Below are 18,073 nucleotides of genomic sequence, written 5' to 3'. Positions count from 1 at the left end.
ATGGGCAAGATGACTAAAACGCCATTCTCTGGAACTATGGAGCGAGCAACAGATTTGTTGGAAATCATACATACTAATGTATGTAGTCCAATGAACATTGAGGCTCGCGGCGGGTATCGTTATTTTCTCACCTTCACAGATGATTTAAGTAGATATGGGTATATCTACTTGATGAAACATAAGTCTGAAACATTTGAAAAGTTCAAAGAATTTCAGAGTGAAGTGGAAAATCATCGTAACAAGAAAATAAAGTTTCTACGATCTGATCGTGGAGGAGAATATTTGAGTTACGAGTTTGGTTTACATTTGAAACAACGCAGAATAGTTTCGCAACTCACGCCACCCGGAACACCACAACGTAATGGTGTGTCCAAATGTCGTAATCGTACTTTACTAGATATGGTGCGATCTATGATGTCTCTTACTGATTTACCTCTATCGTTTTGGGGTTATGCTTTAGAGACGGCCGCATTCACGTTAAATAGGGCACCATCAAAATCCGTTGAGACGACGCCTTTTGAACTGTGGTTTGGCAAGAAACCAAAGTTGTCGTTTCTTAAAGTTTGGGGTTGCGATGCTTACGTGAAGAAACTTAAACCAGATATGCTCGAACCCAAATCGGAGAAATGTGTCTTCATAAGATACCCAAAGGAGACTATTGGGTACACCTTCTATCACAGATCTGAAGGCAAGACTTTTGTTGCCAAATTCGGATCCTTTCTAGAGAAGGAATTTCTCTCGAAAGAAGTGAGTGGGAGGAAAGTAGAACTTGATGAGGTAATTGTACCTGCTCCCTTATTGGAAAGTAGTTCATCACAGAATCCGGTTCTTGCGACAACTACACCAATTAGTGAGGAAGCTAATTATATTGATCATGAAACTCCAGATCAAGTTACTACCGAACCTCGTAGGTCAACCAGAGTAAGATCCGCACCAGAGTGGTAGGGTAATCCTATTCTGGAAGTCATGTTACTTGACCATGGCGAACCTACGAACTATGAGGAAGCGATGATGAGCCCAGATTCCACAAAATGGCTTGAGGCCATGAAATCTGAGATGGGATCCATGTATGAGAACAAAGTATGGACTTTGGTTGACTTGCCCGATGATCGGGAAGCCATCGAGAACAAATGGATCTTCAAGAAGAAGACTGACGCTGATGGTAATGTTACTGTCTACAAAGCTCGACTTGTTGCAAAAGGTTTTCGACAAGTTCAAGGAGTTGACTACGATGAGACTTTCTCACCCGTAGCGATGCTTAAGTATGTCCAAATCATGTTAGCAATTGCTGCATTTTATGAATATGAAATATGGCAAATGGATGTCAAAACTGCATTCCTGAATGGATTTCTGGAAGAAGAGATGTATATGATGCAACCTGAAGGTTTTGTCGATCCAAACGGTGCTAACAAAGTGTGCAAGCTCCAGCGATCCAATTATGGACTGGTGCAAGCCTCTCGAAGTTGGAATAAACGCTTTGATAGTGTGATCAAAGCATATGGTTTTATACAGACTTTTGGAGAAGCCTGTATTTACAAGAAAGTGAGTGGGAGCTCTGTAGCATTTCTGATATTATATGTGGACAACATATTGTTAACTGGAAACGATATTGAATTTCTAGATAGCATAAAAGGATACTTGAATAAAAGTTTTTCAATGAAAGACCTCGATGAAGCTGCTTATATATTAGGCATCAAGATCTATAGAGATAGATCATGCTGCTTAATTGGACTTTCACAAAGCACATACCTTGATAAAGTTTTGAAGAGTTCAAAATGGATCAAGCAAAGAAAGGGTTCTTGCCTGTATTACAAGGTGTGAAGTTGAGTCAGACTCAATGCCCGACCACAGCAAAAGATAGAGAGAAAATTAAAGATATTCCCTATGCTTCAGCCATAGACTCTATCATGTATGCAATGCTGTGTACCAGACCTGATGTATGCTTAGCAATAAGTTTAGCAGGGAGGTACCAAAGTAATCCATGAGTGGATCATTGGACAGCGGTCAAGAATATCCTGAAATACCTGAAAAGGACTAAGGATATGTTTCTTGTTTATGGAGGTGACAAAGAGCTAGTCGTACATGGTTATGTCGATGCAAGCTTTGACACTGATCCTGACGATTCTAAATCACAAACCGGATACGTGTTTATATTAAACGGTGGAGCTGTCAGTTGGTGCAGCTCTAAACAAAGCATCATGGCGGGATCTACATGGGAAGCGGAGTACATAGCTGCTTCGGAAGCAGCAAATGAAGGAGTCTGGATGAAGGAGTTCATATCCAATCTAGGTGTCATACCTAGTGCATTGGGTCCAATGAAGATCCTCTGTGACAATACTGGTGCAATTGCCATGGCAAAGGAATCCAGATTTCACAAGAGGACCAAGCACATCAAGAGACGCTTCAATTCCATCTGGGACCAAGTCCAGGTGGGAGACATAGAGATTTGCAAGATACATACGGATCTGAATGTAGCAGACCCATTGACTAAGCCTCTTCCACGAGCAAAACATGATCAGCACCAAGGCTCCATGGGTGTTAGAATAATTACTGTGTAATCTAGATTATTGACTCTAGTGCAAGTGGGAGACTAAAGGAAATATGCCCTAGAGGCAATAATAAAGTTATTATTTATTTCCTTATATCATGATAAATGTTTATTATTCATGCTAGAATTGTATTAACCGGAAACATAATACATGTGTGAATACATAGACAAACATAGTGTCACTAGTATGCCTCTACTTGACTAGCTCGTTGATCAAAGATGGTTATGTTTCCTAACCATAGACATGAGTTGTCATTTGATTAACGGGATCACATCATTAGGAGAATGATGTGATTGACTTGACCCATTCCGTTAGCTTAGCACTTGATCGTTTAGTATGTTGCTATTGCTTTCTTCATGACTTATACATGTTCCTACAACTATGAGATTATGCAACTCCCGTTTACCGGAGGAACACTTTGTGTGCTACCAAACGTCACAATGTAACTGGGTGATTATAAAGGAGCTCTACAGGTGTCTCCAAAGGTACATGTTGAGTTGGCGTATTTCGAGATTAGGTTTTGTCACTCCGATTGTCGGAGAGGTATCTCTGGGCCCTCTCGGTAATGCACATCACTATAAGCCTTGCAAGCAATGTAGCTAATGAGTTAGTTACAGAATGATGCATTACATAACGAGTAAAGAGACTTGCCGGTAACGAGATTGAACTAGGTATTGAGATACCGACGATCGAATCTCGGGCAAGTAACATACCGATGACAAAGGGAACAACGTATGTTGTTATGCGGTTTGACCGATAAAGATCTTCGTAGAATATGTAGGAGCCAATATGAGCATCCAGGTTCCGCTATTGGTTACTGACCGGAGACGTGTCTCGGTCATGTCTACATAGTTCTCGAACCCGTAGGGTCCGCACGCTTAAAGTTAGATGACAGTTATATTATGAGTTCATGTGTTTTGATGTACCGAAGATAGTTCTGAGTCTCGGATGTGATCACGGACAAGACGAGGAGTCTCGAAATGGTCGAGACATGAAGATTGATATATTGGACGACTATATTCGGACACCGGAATGGTTCCGGGGGTTATCGGATATATACCGGAGTACCGAGGGGTTACCGGAACCCCCCGGGGGGTTAATGGGCCTCATGGGCCCAAAGTGGAGAAGAGGAGGGGCGGCCAGGGCAGGCCGCGCGCCCCCTCCCCCTCTAGTCCGAATAGGACAAGGAGGGGGGGCCTTTCCTTCCTCCCCTCTCTCCCTTCCTCCCCCCTCTCCTACTAGGACAAGGAAAGGAGGGAGTCCTACTCCCGGTGGGAGTAGGACTCCTCCTGGCGCTCCCCCTCCTGGCCGGCCGCCCCCTCCCCCTGCTCCTTTATATACGGGGGCAGGGGGGCACCTCTAGACACAATAACAATTAATCCTTGAGATCTATTAGCTGTGTGGGGTGCCCCCTCCACTATATTCCACCTTGATAATATTGTAGCGGTGCTTAGGCGAAGCCCTGCGTTGGTAGAACATCATCGTCGTCACGACGCCGTCGTGCTGATGGAACTCTCCCTCGACACTTGGCTGGATCGGAATTCGAGGGACGTCATCAAGCTGAACGTGTGCAAGAACTGAGAGGTGCCATGCTTTCAGTGCTTGATCGGTCGGGCCGTGAAGACGTATGACTACATCACCCGCGTTGTGCTAATGCTTCCGCTTTTGGTCTACGAGGGTACGTGGACAACACTCTCCCCTCTCGTTGCTATGCATCACCATGATCATGCGTGTGCGTAGGAATTTTTTTGAAATTACTACGTTCCCCAACACAAAATACTATTTTTTTCTTTATTTAATCTAAATAACAGAAAGTAAAAAGAGGTACAGAAGGATGTGCCTTCTAATTTCATCCATCCCATGCTCATCAAAAGGAATCCACTAACAAGGTTGATCAAGTCTTGTTAACAAACTCATTCCGAATAACATGGAACCGGAGAAATTTCGAATAACACTAGGTTACCTCAACGGGGATATGAACATACCCAATAATAAGAATATCATATTTCTTCTTGACAGTAGGAAGAGGAAATTCAAAACCTCAAATAATAATCGATGGTATTTTTCCAATAGAATTGATACTATGAACTTGAGGTTGTTTCCTCAGAAAGTGTACCTTGTGCTCATTACCATTAACATGAAATGTGACATTGCCTTTGTTGCAATCAATAACAACCCCTGCAGTATTCAAAAAGGGTCTACCAAGGATAATCGACGTACTATCGTCCTCAGGAATATCAAGAATAACAAAGTCCGTTAAGATAGTAACGTTTGCAACCACAACAGGCACATCCTCACAAATATCGACAGGTATAGCGGTTGATTTCTCGTCCATTTGCAAAGATATTTCAGTAGGTGTCAACTTATTCAATTCAAGTCTACGATATAAACAGAGATGCATAACACTAACACCGGCTCCAAGATCACATAAGGCAGTTTTAACATAGTTTCTTTGAATGGAACATGGTATAGTTGGTACTCCTAGATCTCCAAGTTTCTTTGGTATTCCACCCTTAAAAGTATAATTAGCAAGCATGGTAGAAATTTCATCTTCCGGTATCTTTCTTTTCTTTGTAATAATATCTTTCATGTATTTAGCATAAGGATTCACTTTAAGCATATCAGTCAAATGCATACGCAAAAAGATAGGTCTAATCATTTCAGCAACGCGCTCCAAATCCTCATCATCCTTTTTCTTGGATGGCTTAGGAGGAAAAGGCATGGGTTTCTTAACCCATGGTTCTCTTTCTTTACCATGCTTCCTAGCAATGAAGTCTCGCTTATCATAACATTGATTCTTTGATTGTGGGCTATCAAGATCAACATCAGGTTCAATTTCTACATCATTATTATTGCTAGGTTGAGCATCAACATGAGCATCATTATTAACATTATCACTAGGTTCATGTTCATCTCCATATTGTGTTTCAGCATCATAAATAGAAATATCATTGGGATTCTCAGGTGTGTCTACAACAGGTTCACTAGAAGCATGCAAAGTCCTATCATTTTTTTCTTCCTCTTAGAAGAACTAGGTGCATCTACATTATTTCTCTGAGAATCTTGCTCAATTTTCTTAGGGTGGCCCTCAGGATACAAAGGTTACTGAATCATCTTACCCGTTCTAGTTGCTACTCTAACAGCAAAGTCCTGTTTATTATTTAATTCATCAAGCAAATCATTTTGAGCCTTAAGCACTTGTTCTACTTGAGTGGTAACCATAGAAGCATGTTTACTAATGAGTTTAAGTTCACCTTTAACTCTAGCCATATAATCACTCAAGTGTCCAATCATATAAGCATTTTGTTTCAACTGTCTACCAACATAAGCATTGAAGTTTTCTTGTTTAGCCATAAAGTCATCAAATTCATCCAAGCATTGGCTAGCAAACTTAGTAGACAGAATTTCAACTTTATCATATCTATAGAGAGAATTTACCTTTACTACCTGTGTCGGGTTATCAAGACCATGTATTTCTTCAATAGGTGGTATATTAAGACCATGTATTTCTTCAATAGGTGGTATATTAAGACCATGTATTTCTTCAACATGAGGTAAATTCTTAACATCTTCAGCTTTAATACCTTTTTCTTTCATAGATTTCTTTGCCTCTTGCATATTTTCAGGACTGAGAAATAGAACATCCCTTTTCTTCGGATTTGGTTTAGGAGTTGGCTCAGGGGTTGGCTCAGGAAGTGTCCAATTATTTTCATTAGTCAACATATTATTCAATAGCAATTCAGCTTGATCCATAGTTCTTTCCCTGAAAACACAACCAGCACAACTATCCAAGTGGTCTTTGGAAGCATCAGTTAGTCCATTATAAAAGATATCAAGTATTTCATTTTTCTTGAGAGGACGATCAGGGAAAGCATTAAGTAATCGGAGAAGCCTCCCCCAAGCTTGTGGGAGACTCTCTTCTTCAATTTGCACAAAATTATATATTTCCCTTAAAGTAGCTTGTTTCTTATGAGCAGGGAATTATTTAGCAGAGAAGTAATAAATCATATACTGGGGACTACGCACACAACCGGGATCAAGAGAAATAAACCAAGTTTTAGCATACCCTTTAATGAGAATGGAAATAACATAAGGATATAGTAGCAGCGAGATTTCTCATCATTAGTGAACAGGGTGGCTATATCATTTAACTTAGTAAGATGTACCACAACAGTTTCAGATTCATAGCCATAAAAAGGATCAAATTCAACCAAAGTAACTATCTTAGGATCGACAGAGAAATCATAATCCTTATCAGTAACAAAGATAGGTGAAGTAGCAAAAGCAGGGTCATATTTCATTCTGGCATTCAGAGATTTTTGTTTCAGCTTGGCTAATAACTTCTTAAGATTAGATCTATCATTGCAAGCAAGAAAATCTCTAGCAGTTTCTTCATCCATAACATAACCTGCAGGAACAACAGACAATTCATATTTAGGGGGAGAACCTTCATCATCACTATCATCAATAATATCAGTTTCAATAATTTCATTCTCTCTAGCCCTAGCAAGTTGTTCATCAAGAAATTCACCTAATGGCACAATAGTATCAAGCATAGAAGTAGTTTCATCCTAAGCATCATGCATAGTAGAAGTGGCATCATCAATAACATGCGACATATCAGAATTCATAGCAGAAGCAGGTTTAGGTGTCGCAAGCTTATTCATAATAGAAGGAGAATCAAGTGCAGAGCTAGATGGTAGTTCCTTACCTCCCCTCGTAGTTGAGGGATAAATCTTAGTTCTTTCGTCTTTCAAGTTCCTCATAGTGACCAGCAGATATAAATCCCAAGTGACTCAAAGAATAGAGCTATGCTCCCCGGCAACAGCGCCAGAAAATAGTCTTGATAACCCACAAGTATAGGGGATTGCAGTAGTTTTCGAGGGTGGAGTATTCAACCCAAATTTATTGATTCGACACAAGGGGAGCCAAAGAATATTCTCAAGTATTAGCAGTTGAGTTGTCAATTCAACCACACCTGGATAACCTAGAATCTGCAGCAAAGTATTTAATAGCAAAGTAGTATGGAAGTAACGGTAACAGTAGCAAAAGTAACAGTAGCAATTTTGTAGTAATTGTAACAGTGGCAACGGTAAAGTAACTAAGGAAAGAGCAATATGTGAAAAGCTTGTAGGCATTGGATCAGTGATGGATAATTATGTTGGATGAGATTCCTCATGTAATAGTTATAGCATAAGATGACACAGAACTAGCTCCAGTTCATCAATGTAATGTAGGCATGTATTCCGAATATAGTCATACATGCTTATGGAAAAGAACTTGCATGACATCTTTTGTCCTACCCTCCCGTGGCAGCGGGGTCCTATTGGAAAGTAAGGGATATTAAGGCCTCCTTTTAATAGAGTATCGGACCAAAGCATTAACACTTAGTGAACTCATGTAATAGTTATAGCATAGTAAGTATCCCGATTACTGTCACTTCGGGGTTAACGGATCATAACACATAATAGGTGACTATAGACTTGCAAGATAGGATCAAGAACTCACATATATTCATGAAAACATAATAGGTTTAGACATGAAATCATGGCACTCGGGCCCTAGTGACAAGCATTAAGCATAGCAAAGTCATAGCAACATCAATCTCAGAACATAGTGGATACTAGGGATCAAACCCTAAAAAAACTAACTCGATTACATGGTAAATCTCATCCAACCCATCACCGTCCAGCAAGCCTACGATGGAATTACTCACGCACGGCGGTGAGCACCATGAAATTGGTGATGGAGGATGGTTGATGATGACGACGGTGATGAATCCCCCTCTACGGAGTCCCGAACGGACTCCAGGTCAGCCCTACCGAGAGAGTTTAGGGCTTGGCGGAGGCTCTTTATCGTAAAACACGATGAATCTTTCCCTCTAATTTTTATCTCTCTGAACGTGAATATATGGAGTTGGAGTTGAGGTCGGTGGAGCTTCAGGGGGCCCACGAGGCAAGGGGCGCGCCCTGGGGTGGCGCCCCCACCCTCGTGGACTGGGTGTGGGACGCCTGACGTTTATTCTTTCGCCAACATTTTTTATTAAATCCAAAAGGTTGTTCCGTGGATTTTTAGGACATTCCGAGAACTTTTATTTCTGCACAAAAATAACACCATGGCAGTTCTGCTGGAAACAGGGTCAATCCGGGTTCATTCCATTCAAATCATGCAAGTTAGAGTCCAAAACAAGGGCAAAAGTGTTTGGAAAAGTAGATACGACCGAGATGTATCAAGGATTAATGATGTTCTTATTGTTGCAAATAGGAATTATGTGCCCATAGATTTCATTGTTCTTGATATAGATTGCAATCCTACATGTCCTATTATTCTTGGTAGACCTTTCCTTAGAACGATTGGTGCAATTATTGATATGAGTGAAGGAAACATTAGATTTCAATTTCCATTAAGGAAGGACATGGAACAATTTCCTAGAAAGAAAATTAAGTTGCAATATGAATCTATTATGATAGCTACTTATGGATTGCATACCAAAGATGACAATACCTAGATGCATGTTTTACGCCTAGCTAAGGGCGTTAAACAATAGCGCTTGTTGGGAGGCAACCTAATTTTATTTTTGTTCTTGCTTTTTTAGTTCTTCTGCAATAAATAATTCATCTAGCCTCTAGTTAGATGTGTTTTTGTGTTTTAATTAGTGTTTTTGCCAAGTAAGACCTTTGGAATGGCTTACGGTGATAGTTGATTTGATCTTGCTGAAAAACAGAAACTTTTGCGCCCAGCAAAATAATTTTCATAATTCACAGAAGCATGCTTTTGATCTGAATTTTTGCAAAAGATTGATATACAAATTTCCTAGGTTTTCCTACATTTTCAGAATTTTGTAGTTACAGAAGTATTCGAAGTTCTCTGATTGCTACACACTGTTCTGTTTTTGACAGATTATGTTTTCTTTGTGTTGTTTGCCTATTTTGATGAATGTATGGGTAGTATCGGGGGATATGAACCATGGAGAAGTTGGAACACAGTAGAGATTACACCAATATAAATAAAGAATGAGTTCAAAACACTACCATAAAGTGGTGATTTATTTTCTTATACTAACGGATCTCATAAGATTTTCTGTTGAGTTTTGTGTTGTGAAGTTTTCAAGTTTTGGGTAAGGATTTGATGGACTATGGAATAAGGAGTTCCAAGAGCCTAAGCTTGGGGTTGCCCAAGGCACCCCAAGGTAATATTCTAGGACAACCAAGAGCCAAAGCTTTGGATGTACCGGAAGGCATCCCCTCTTTCGTCTTCGTCTATCGGTAACTTTACTTGAGGCTATATTTTTTATTCACCACATGATATGTGTTTTGCTTGGAGTGTCTTGTATGATTCGAGTCTTTGATTTTTAGTTGCCACAATCATCCTTGCTGTACACACATTTTGACACGTACATGCATGAATCGTGATTTATTAGAGTATTCTATGTGCTTTACTTATATCGGGGCATCCCCTCTTTCGTCTTCGTCTATCGGTAACTTTACTTGAGGCTATATTTTTATTCACCACATGATATGTGTTCTGCTTGGAGTGTCTTGTATGATTTGAGTCTTTTATTTTCAGTTTCCCACAATCATCCTTGCTGTACACACATTTTGAGAGGCACACGCATGAATCGTGATTTATTAGAGTACTCTATGTGCTTCACTTATATCTTTTGAGCTAGACAATTTTGCTCTAGTGCTTCACTTATACCTTTTTAGAGCACGGTGGTGGCTTAATTTTATAGAAATTGTTGAACTCTCATGCTTCACTTATATTATTTTGAGAGTCTCACTAAATAGCATGGTAATTTGCTTAGGTTATGAATTTAGTTCTAATATGATGGGCATCCAAGAGGGATATAATAAAAACTTTCATATAAAGTGCATTGAATACTTTGAGAAGCTTGATTCCTTATGATTGTTTCGAGACATGAGGATGGTGATATTAGAGTCATGCTAGTGGAGTAATTGTGTATTGTAGAAATACTTGTGTTGAGGTTTGTGATTCCTGTAGCATGCACGTATGGTGAACCGTTATGTAACGAAGTTGGAGCACGATTTATTTATTGATTGTCTTCCTTATGAGTGGCGGTCGAGGACGAGCGATGGTCTTTTCCAACCAATCTATCCCCCTAGGAGCATGCGCATAGTACTTTGTTTTGATGACTAATAGATTTTTGCAATAAGTACGTGAGTTCTTTATGACTAATGTTGAGTCCAGAGATTATACGCACTCTCACCCTTCCACCATTGCTAGCCTCTCTAGTACGGCGCAACTTTTGCCGGTACCATACACCCACCATATACCTTCCTCAAAACAGCCACCATACCTACTATTATGGGATTTCCATAGCCATTTCAAGATATATTGCCATGCAACTTTCCACCGTTCCGTTTATTATGACACGCTCCATCATTATTGTCATATTGCTTTGCATGATCATGTAGTTGACATAGTATTTGTGGCAATGCCACCATTCATAATTTTCATACGTGTCACTCTTGAGTCATTGCACATCCCGGTACACCGCCAGAGGCATTCATATAGAGTCATATTTTTGTTCTAAGTATCGAATTGTAATTCTTGAGTTGTAAGTAAATAAAAGTGTGATGATCATCATTAGAACATTGTCCCATGTGAGGAAAAAAAGAGGCCAATGAAGCCTAAATAAAAAAGAGAGGCCAAAGAAGCCATTCAAAAAATGAGAGAAAAGAGAGAAGGGGCAATGCTACTATCCTTTTTCCACGCTTGTGCTTCAAAGTAGCACCATGTTCTTCATGATAGAGAGTCTCCTATTTCATATACTAGTGTGAATTTTTTCAGTATACAACTTGGCTTGTATATTCCAACGATGGGCTTCCTCAAATACCCTAGGTCTTCATGAGCAAGCAAGTTGGATGCACACCCACTTAGTTGCTTTTTGAGCTTTCATAAACTTATAGCTCTAGTGCATCTGTTGCTTGGCAATCCCTACTCACTCACATTGATATCTATTGATGGGCATCTCCATAGCCCGTTGATACACCTAGTTGATGTGAGACTATCTCCTTCTTTTTGTCTTCTCCATAACCACCATATTCTATTCCACCTATAGTGCTATGTCCATGGCTCACACTCATGTATTGCGTGAAAGTTGAAAACGTGTGAGAACACCAAAAGTATGAAACAATTGCTTGGCTTGACATCGGTGTTGTGCATGATTTGAATATTTTGTGTGATGAAGATCGAGCATAGCTAGACTATATGATTCTGTAGGGATAGCTTTCTTTGGCCATGTTATTTTGAGAAGACATGATTGCTTTATTAGTATGCTTGAAGTATTATCATGTTTATGTCAATATTAAACTTTTTATTTTGAATCTTATGGATCTGAACATTCATGCAACAATGAAGAAAATTACATGGATAAATATGTTAGGTAGCATTCCACATCAAAAATTCTGTTTTTATCATTTACCTACTCAAGGATGAGCAGGAATTAAGCTTGGGGATGCTTGATATGTCTCCAACGTATCTATAATTTTTGATTGTTCCATGCTATTATATTATCTATTTTGGATGTTTTATATGCATTAATGTGCTATTTTATATTATTTTTGGGACTAACCTACTAACCTAGAGCCCAATGCTAGTTTCAGTTTTTTCCTTGTTTTTGAGCTTCACAGAAAAGGAATACTAAACGGAGTCCAAATGGAATAAAACTTGACGATGATTTTTCTTGGACCAGAAGACACCTAGGAAACTTGTAGTGCAAGTCATAAGAGCCATGAGGCGGCGACAAGGGTGGAGGGCGCGCCCCTACCTTGTGGGCCCCTCGATGACCCCCTGACCAAAATCTTCCTCCTATATTTGCAAATATTCCCAAACCACCAGAAGCATCCACGAAAACACTTTTCCACCACCGCAACCTTCTTTTCCCGTGAGATCCCATCTTGGGGCCTTTTCCTGCATCCTGCCGGATGGGGATTCGATCACAGAGGACATCTACATCAACTCGATTGCCCTTTTGATGAAGTGTGAGTAGTCCACCATAGACCTATAGGTCCTTAGCTAGTAGCTACATGGCTTCTTCTCTCTCTTTGATTCTCAATACAATGTTCTCCTTGATGTTCTTGGAGATCTATTCGATGTAATCTTGTTTTGTGGTGTGTTTGTTGAGATCCGATGAATTGTGGATATGATCAGATTATCTATGAATATTATTTGAATCTCCTCTGAATTCTTATATGCATGATTTGGTTTCTTTGTATTTCTCTTCGAATTATCGGTTTGGTTTGGACAACTAGATTGGTTTTTCTTGCAATGGGAGAGGTGCTTAGATTTGGGTTCAACCTTGCAGTGTCCTCACCTAGTGACAAAGTAGGGGCAGCGAGGCACGTATTGTATTATTGCCATCAAGGATAAAAAGATGGGGTTTACATCATATTGCTTGAATTTATTCTTCTACATCATGTCATATTACTTAAGGCGTTACTCTGTTCTTTACGAACTTAATACTCTCGATGCAGGAAGGAGTCGGTCGATGTGTGGAGTAATAGTAGTAGAAGAATGCAGGAGTCGGTCTACTTGATATGGACGTGATGCCTATATTGGATAATCATTGCCTTGGATATCGTCATAACTTTGCGCTTTTCTATCAATTGCTTGACAGTAATTTGTACACCCACCATATTGTTTGCCTTCATGAGAGAAGCCTCTAGTGAAACCTATGGCCCTGGGTCTATTTTCCATCATATTAGTGTAAGTGCATCTAGTGCCACCCCTAGTTGGTTTTGGGGTATTAACGACAAACATGGTTGAGGGACTAATGTGTTTGTGAGAATTGCAGGATAACACAGGTAGTAGTCCCTCATTGATTCGGTTTACCTACCAGAGATGACCCCTGGAAATGTATGAAGACATTGAAGACAATGGTGGTTCGTGAAGACATTCCCCTTGAAGATAATGACGATGAAGACATTCACTTGAAGATTATGGAGTGCGAAGACATAGTTTCTTCCGTAGTTTCTTGTTCTTCTTTCTCGAGTCATAGGAACCACTGTACTGTTAAGTGGGGTCCAAGTGAACAAAGTCAGATGACTGAAGTGATGCTCAACCAAAATCCTATGTCTTCGAACGAAGAAAATGAGAGCAAATCTTATCCAGAGTTGGATAAGTCAGCTTTGCTTGTAGCCCAAGCCAAGCTGCCGCGTGTGTTTGAATCCGATCGGTGGACATGTGTCTGTTCCTTAGTGACCCAGGGTCATTTCGGACATATCAGGTTGGGTTGCCTCCTGGCTATAAATAGCCCACCCCTACACTATAAATTGGTGGCTGCTTAGAGTTAGTGCACGACTTTTGTCGTTTGAGAGCAACCCACCTCTGAAGCCTTTGAGAGAGAGATCCTTGCGAGGACAAAGCCCAAAACACCCAGAGCCAAAGAGTGTTAGGCATCACTGAAGTCTTTCTGTCCACGTGACCTGAAGAATTGTTACACTTGAGGACTGTGCATCCTCCAGCCGGTTAGGTGTCATGTTCTGAGGATCCAAGAGTATCGCTAGTGAACGGAGTCTATGAAGGTTTGGAAGTCTACCTTGAAAGACTTACCAGAGTGATTGGGCGAGGACTGGGTGTCCTTAGCTCAAGGGGAATAAGGTGAAGACACAGTCTTCTGAGTTCAATCTCAGCCTCCTAACCAGACGTACAGTTGTCACAGCAACTGGAACTGGTCTACCAAATCCTTGTCTTCGCCAAGCTACTGGTTCTATCCCCTACCTTCCTTACCTTTCAGTTTTTCTTCGTGAAGTCATTGCTTGCTTGCCTGATCTATTTGACTTCACTGTGTGAAGACTTGTAACTGTTTGGCTTCATACTATCTTCCATTCTGATCCTGTCTACCTAGCTATCGTTAGTCTTTGTGCTTTCACTATATTGCTTGCTTGACTATTGCTTGTCTAGTGTAGTTTATTTTTCGCTGCATATCATATATGTTCTGGTTAACAGTTTGTCTTCAAATACCTCATGTTTTGAAGACTTTAATAAAAATTGCCTATCACCCCCCTCTAGTCGATAACTAGCACTTTCAATTGGTATCAGAGCAAGGTGCTTCCTTGTTCTGTGTGATTTGTTTTAACCACAGGAGTTTTAGCTATGTCGACTGCAGGGATAATCAAGGTCTCTGTTGCATGCCCAGTCTTCGATGGCACTGATTACCCCTAATGGAAGAATAAGATGCGCATGCATCTTGAAGCCATTGACATTGACCTCTGGTATGTCGTCAATACAGGCGTTCCAAAGGTCGGTGAAGGTGTCACCGCTGCTGATGTTAAGAGGTTCGCGCAACTGGACTCAACTGCCAAGAACATCATCTGTGGTCATCTGACCAAAGGGCAATATGGCCATGTGAGTGCACTGGAAAGTGCGAAGCTGGTCTGGGACTGGCTGTCCAAGGTCAATGAAGGTGTCTCAACTCAGAGAGACTCAAGGATTGATGTTCTTCACAATCTCTTCAATTGCTTCAAGAGGAATGACAATGAGAATGTCCAGCTCACGTTCGATCGCCTCACTGATATCACAAATGAGCTTCGCGCTCTTGGTGCTCATGAAATCACCAAGCATGAAATAGTGAAGAAGATTCTGAGATTGCTTGACAGCTCCTTTGACACTTTGGACCTGATGATACAAGAACGTACTGATTTGAAAGACCTCGATCCATCTGATATACTTGAGAGGCTCAACACACATGAGTTCCAGCTATCTAAGAAAAGAGATATCTATGGCCCCAACTATGGTCGATCCCGTGCTTTGAAGGCAAAGGATGTTTCCTCATCTGAAGAAGAATCTGACTGCAGTTCTGGTGATCCTGAAGAAATTGGCAAAGAGCTTGTAATGCTTGTGAGAAAGTTCCAGAAGTTCTCCAAGAAGAATCGCTTTGGAAAGTCTTCAAGATCCATCTCAAGAAATGATGAGGCTTCCTCTTGTGATTACAAGAAGATAACATGCCACAAATGTAAGAAGCCAGGCCACTACATATCTAAGTGTCTTCAATGGGACAAGGAATCTAAGAAGAAGAAGAAGAAGAGCAAGGAATATGATTCTGATGACAAGAAGAAGAGATCCTCAAAGTCTTCTTCAAAGTCCTCATCCAAGTCCTCCTCTCATAAGAAGAGCTCATCTGGCAAGGCTCGTGCATTTATTGGCAAGGAGAGTGATACGTCTCCAACATATCTATAATTTTTGATTGTTCCATGCTATTATATTATCTGTTTTGGATGTTTAATGGGCATTGTTATACACTTTTATATTATTTTTGGGACTAACCTATTAACCAGAGGCCCAACCCAAATTGATGTTTTTTTTGCCTATTTCAGTGTTTCGCAGAAAAGGAATATCAAACGGAGTCCAAACGGAATGAAACCTTCGGGAGAGTTATTTTTGGAACAAACGTAATCCAGGAGACTTGGAGTAGAAGTCAGGGAAGCAACGAGGTGTCCACAAGGGTCCAGGGCGTGCCCTACCCCCTGGGCGCGTCCCCACCCTCGTGGGCCCCTCGTGGCTCCCCTAACCGACTTCTTTCGCCTATATATATCCATATGCCCCGAAAACATCCAAGAGCACAATAGATCGGGAGTTCCGCCGCCGCAAGCCTCTGTAGCCACCAAAAACCTCTCGGGAGCTCATTCCGGCACCCTGCCGGAGGGGGAATCCATCACCGGTGGCCATCTTCATCATCCCGACGCTCTCCATGATGAGGAGGGAGTAGTTCACCCTCGGGGCTGACGGTATGCCCCAGTAGCTATGTGTTTGATCTCTCTCTCTCTCGTGTTCTTGATTTGGCACGATCTTGATGTATCGCGAGCTTTGCTATTATAGTTGGATCTTATGATGTTTCTCCCCCTCTACTCTCTTGTAATGGATTGAGTTTTCCTCGTGAAGTTATCTTATTGGATTGAGTCTTTAAGGATTTGAGAACACTTGATGTATGTCTTGCATGTGCTGATCTGTGGTGACAATGGTATATTCACGTGATCTACTTGATGTATGTTTTGGTGATCAACTTGCGGGTTCAGTGACCTTGTGAACTTATGCATAGGGGTTGGCACACATTTTTGTCTTGACTCTCCGGTAGAAACTTTGGGGCACTCTTTGAAGTTCTATGTGTTGGTTGAATAGATGAATCTAAGATTGTGTGATGCATATCATATAATCATACCCACGGATACTTGAGGTGACATTGGAGTATCTAGGTGACATTAGGGTTTTGGTTCATTTGTGTCTTAAGGTGTTATTCTAGTACAAACTCTAGGATAGATCGATAGGAAAGAATAGCTTCGTGTTATTTTACTATGGACTCTTGAATAGATCGATCGGAAAGAATAACTTTGAGGTGGTTTCATACCCTACAATAATCTCTTTGTTTGTTCTCCGCTATTAGTGACTTTGGAGTGACTCTTTGTTGCATGTTGAAGGATTGTTATATGATCCAATTATGTTATTATTGTTGAGAGAACTTGCACTAGTGAAAGTATGAACCGTAGGCCTTGTTTCAACGCATTGCAATACCGTTTACGCTCACTTTTACCACTTGCTACCTTGCTGTTTTTATATTTTCAGAATACAAAAACCTATATCTACCATCCATATTGCACTTGTATCACCATATCTTCGCCGAACTAGTGCACCTATACAATTTACCATTGTATTGGGTGTGTTGGGGACACAAGAGACTCTTTGTTATTTGGTTGCAGGGTTTTTTGAGGGAGACCATCTTCATCCTACACCTCCCACGGGTTGATAAACCTTAGGTCATCCACTTGAGGGAAATTTGCTACTGTCCTACAAACCTCTGCACTTGGAGGCCCAACAAAGTCTACTAGGAGAAGGTTTCATAGTAGACATTAGAGAGGGATTCAGAGGAGGAGTCTGCTTCTGAGGAGGCGGAGGTGGAGTCCGAGGAGGAGTCCAATTTAGGCATGGCAAGCCTGGCTCTAGCTTCTGCATTCGCCACCAAGTCCATCTTCAACACTGAAGACAGTGGTCACGCCGTGAATCTGAAGCCAATGATGAGGATGACTCTACTCCAACCTACTGCTTCATGGCATGAGGTGCCAAGGTAAACTCATGCGATGCTTATTTTTCAGACCTCCAGTGAAGATGACTCTGAATGTGAATCCAAACCTAGCTATAAGACACTTGCTAAAATTGCAACTGAACAACAAACTGCTATGGAACATATTCAAAAGTTGCTAGACAAAAGCGATGACTTGTTGGACGAGGAAATGAATCGAACTCAGTCCTTAATCAAGACATTAAAAATCTTCGTGTTAAGTACGAGAAACTTGAAAGTCGTCATGAAGCACTCTCAGCCTCTCATGAGAAGCTTTCCTACGATTATCTTCAAAGGAAGCAAGATCTTGAGAAACTGAGATCGTCTCATGAAGATCTTCAAAAGGAGAACGATTCACTACTCGCTCAACAGATCAGTTCTGCTCATGAAGACTTTGTGCCACCATGTTTAAAATGTCTTGAGTGTGATAATGTTGTCTCTGTTTTTGAAT

The sequence above is a fragment of the Triticum aestivum genome, chromosome 5B, assembly GCF_018294505.1.
Source record: "Triticum aestivum cultivar Chinese Spring chromosome 5B, IWGSC CS RefSeq v2.1, whole genome shotgun sequence".
In the NCBI taxonomy this organism is placed as follows: Eukaryota; Viridiplantae; Streptophyta; class Magnoliopsida; order Poales; family Poaceae; genus Triticum; species Triticum aestivum.
Note: the sequence above shows the minus strand (reverse complement) of the source record.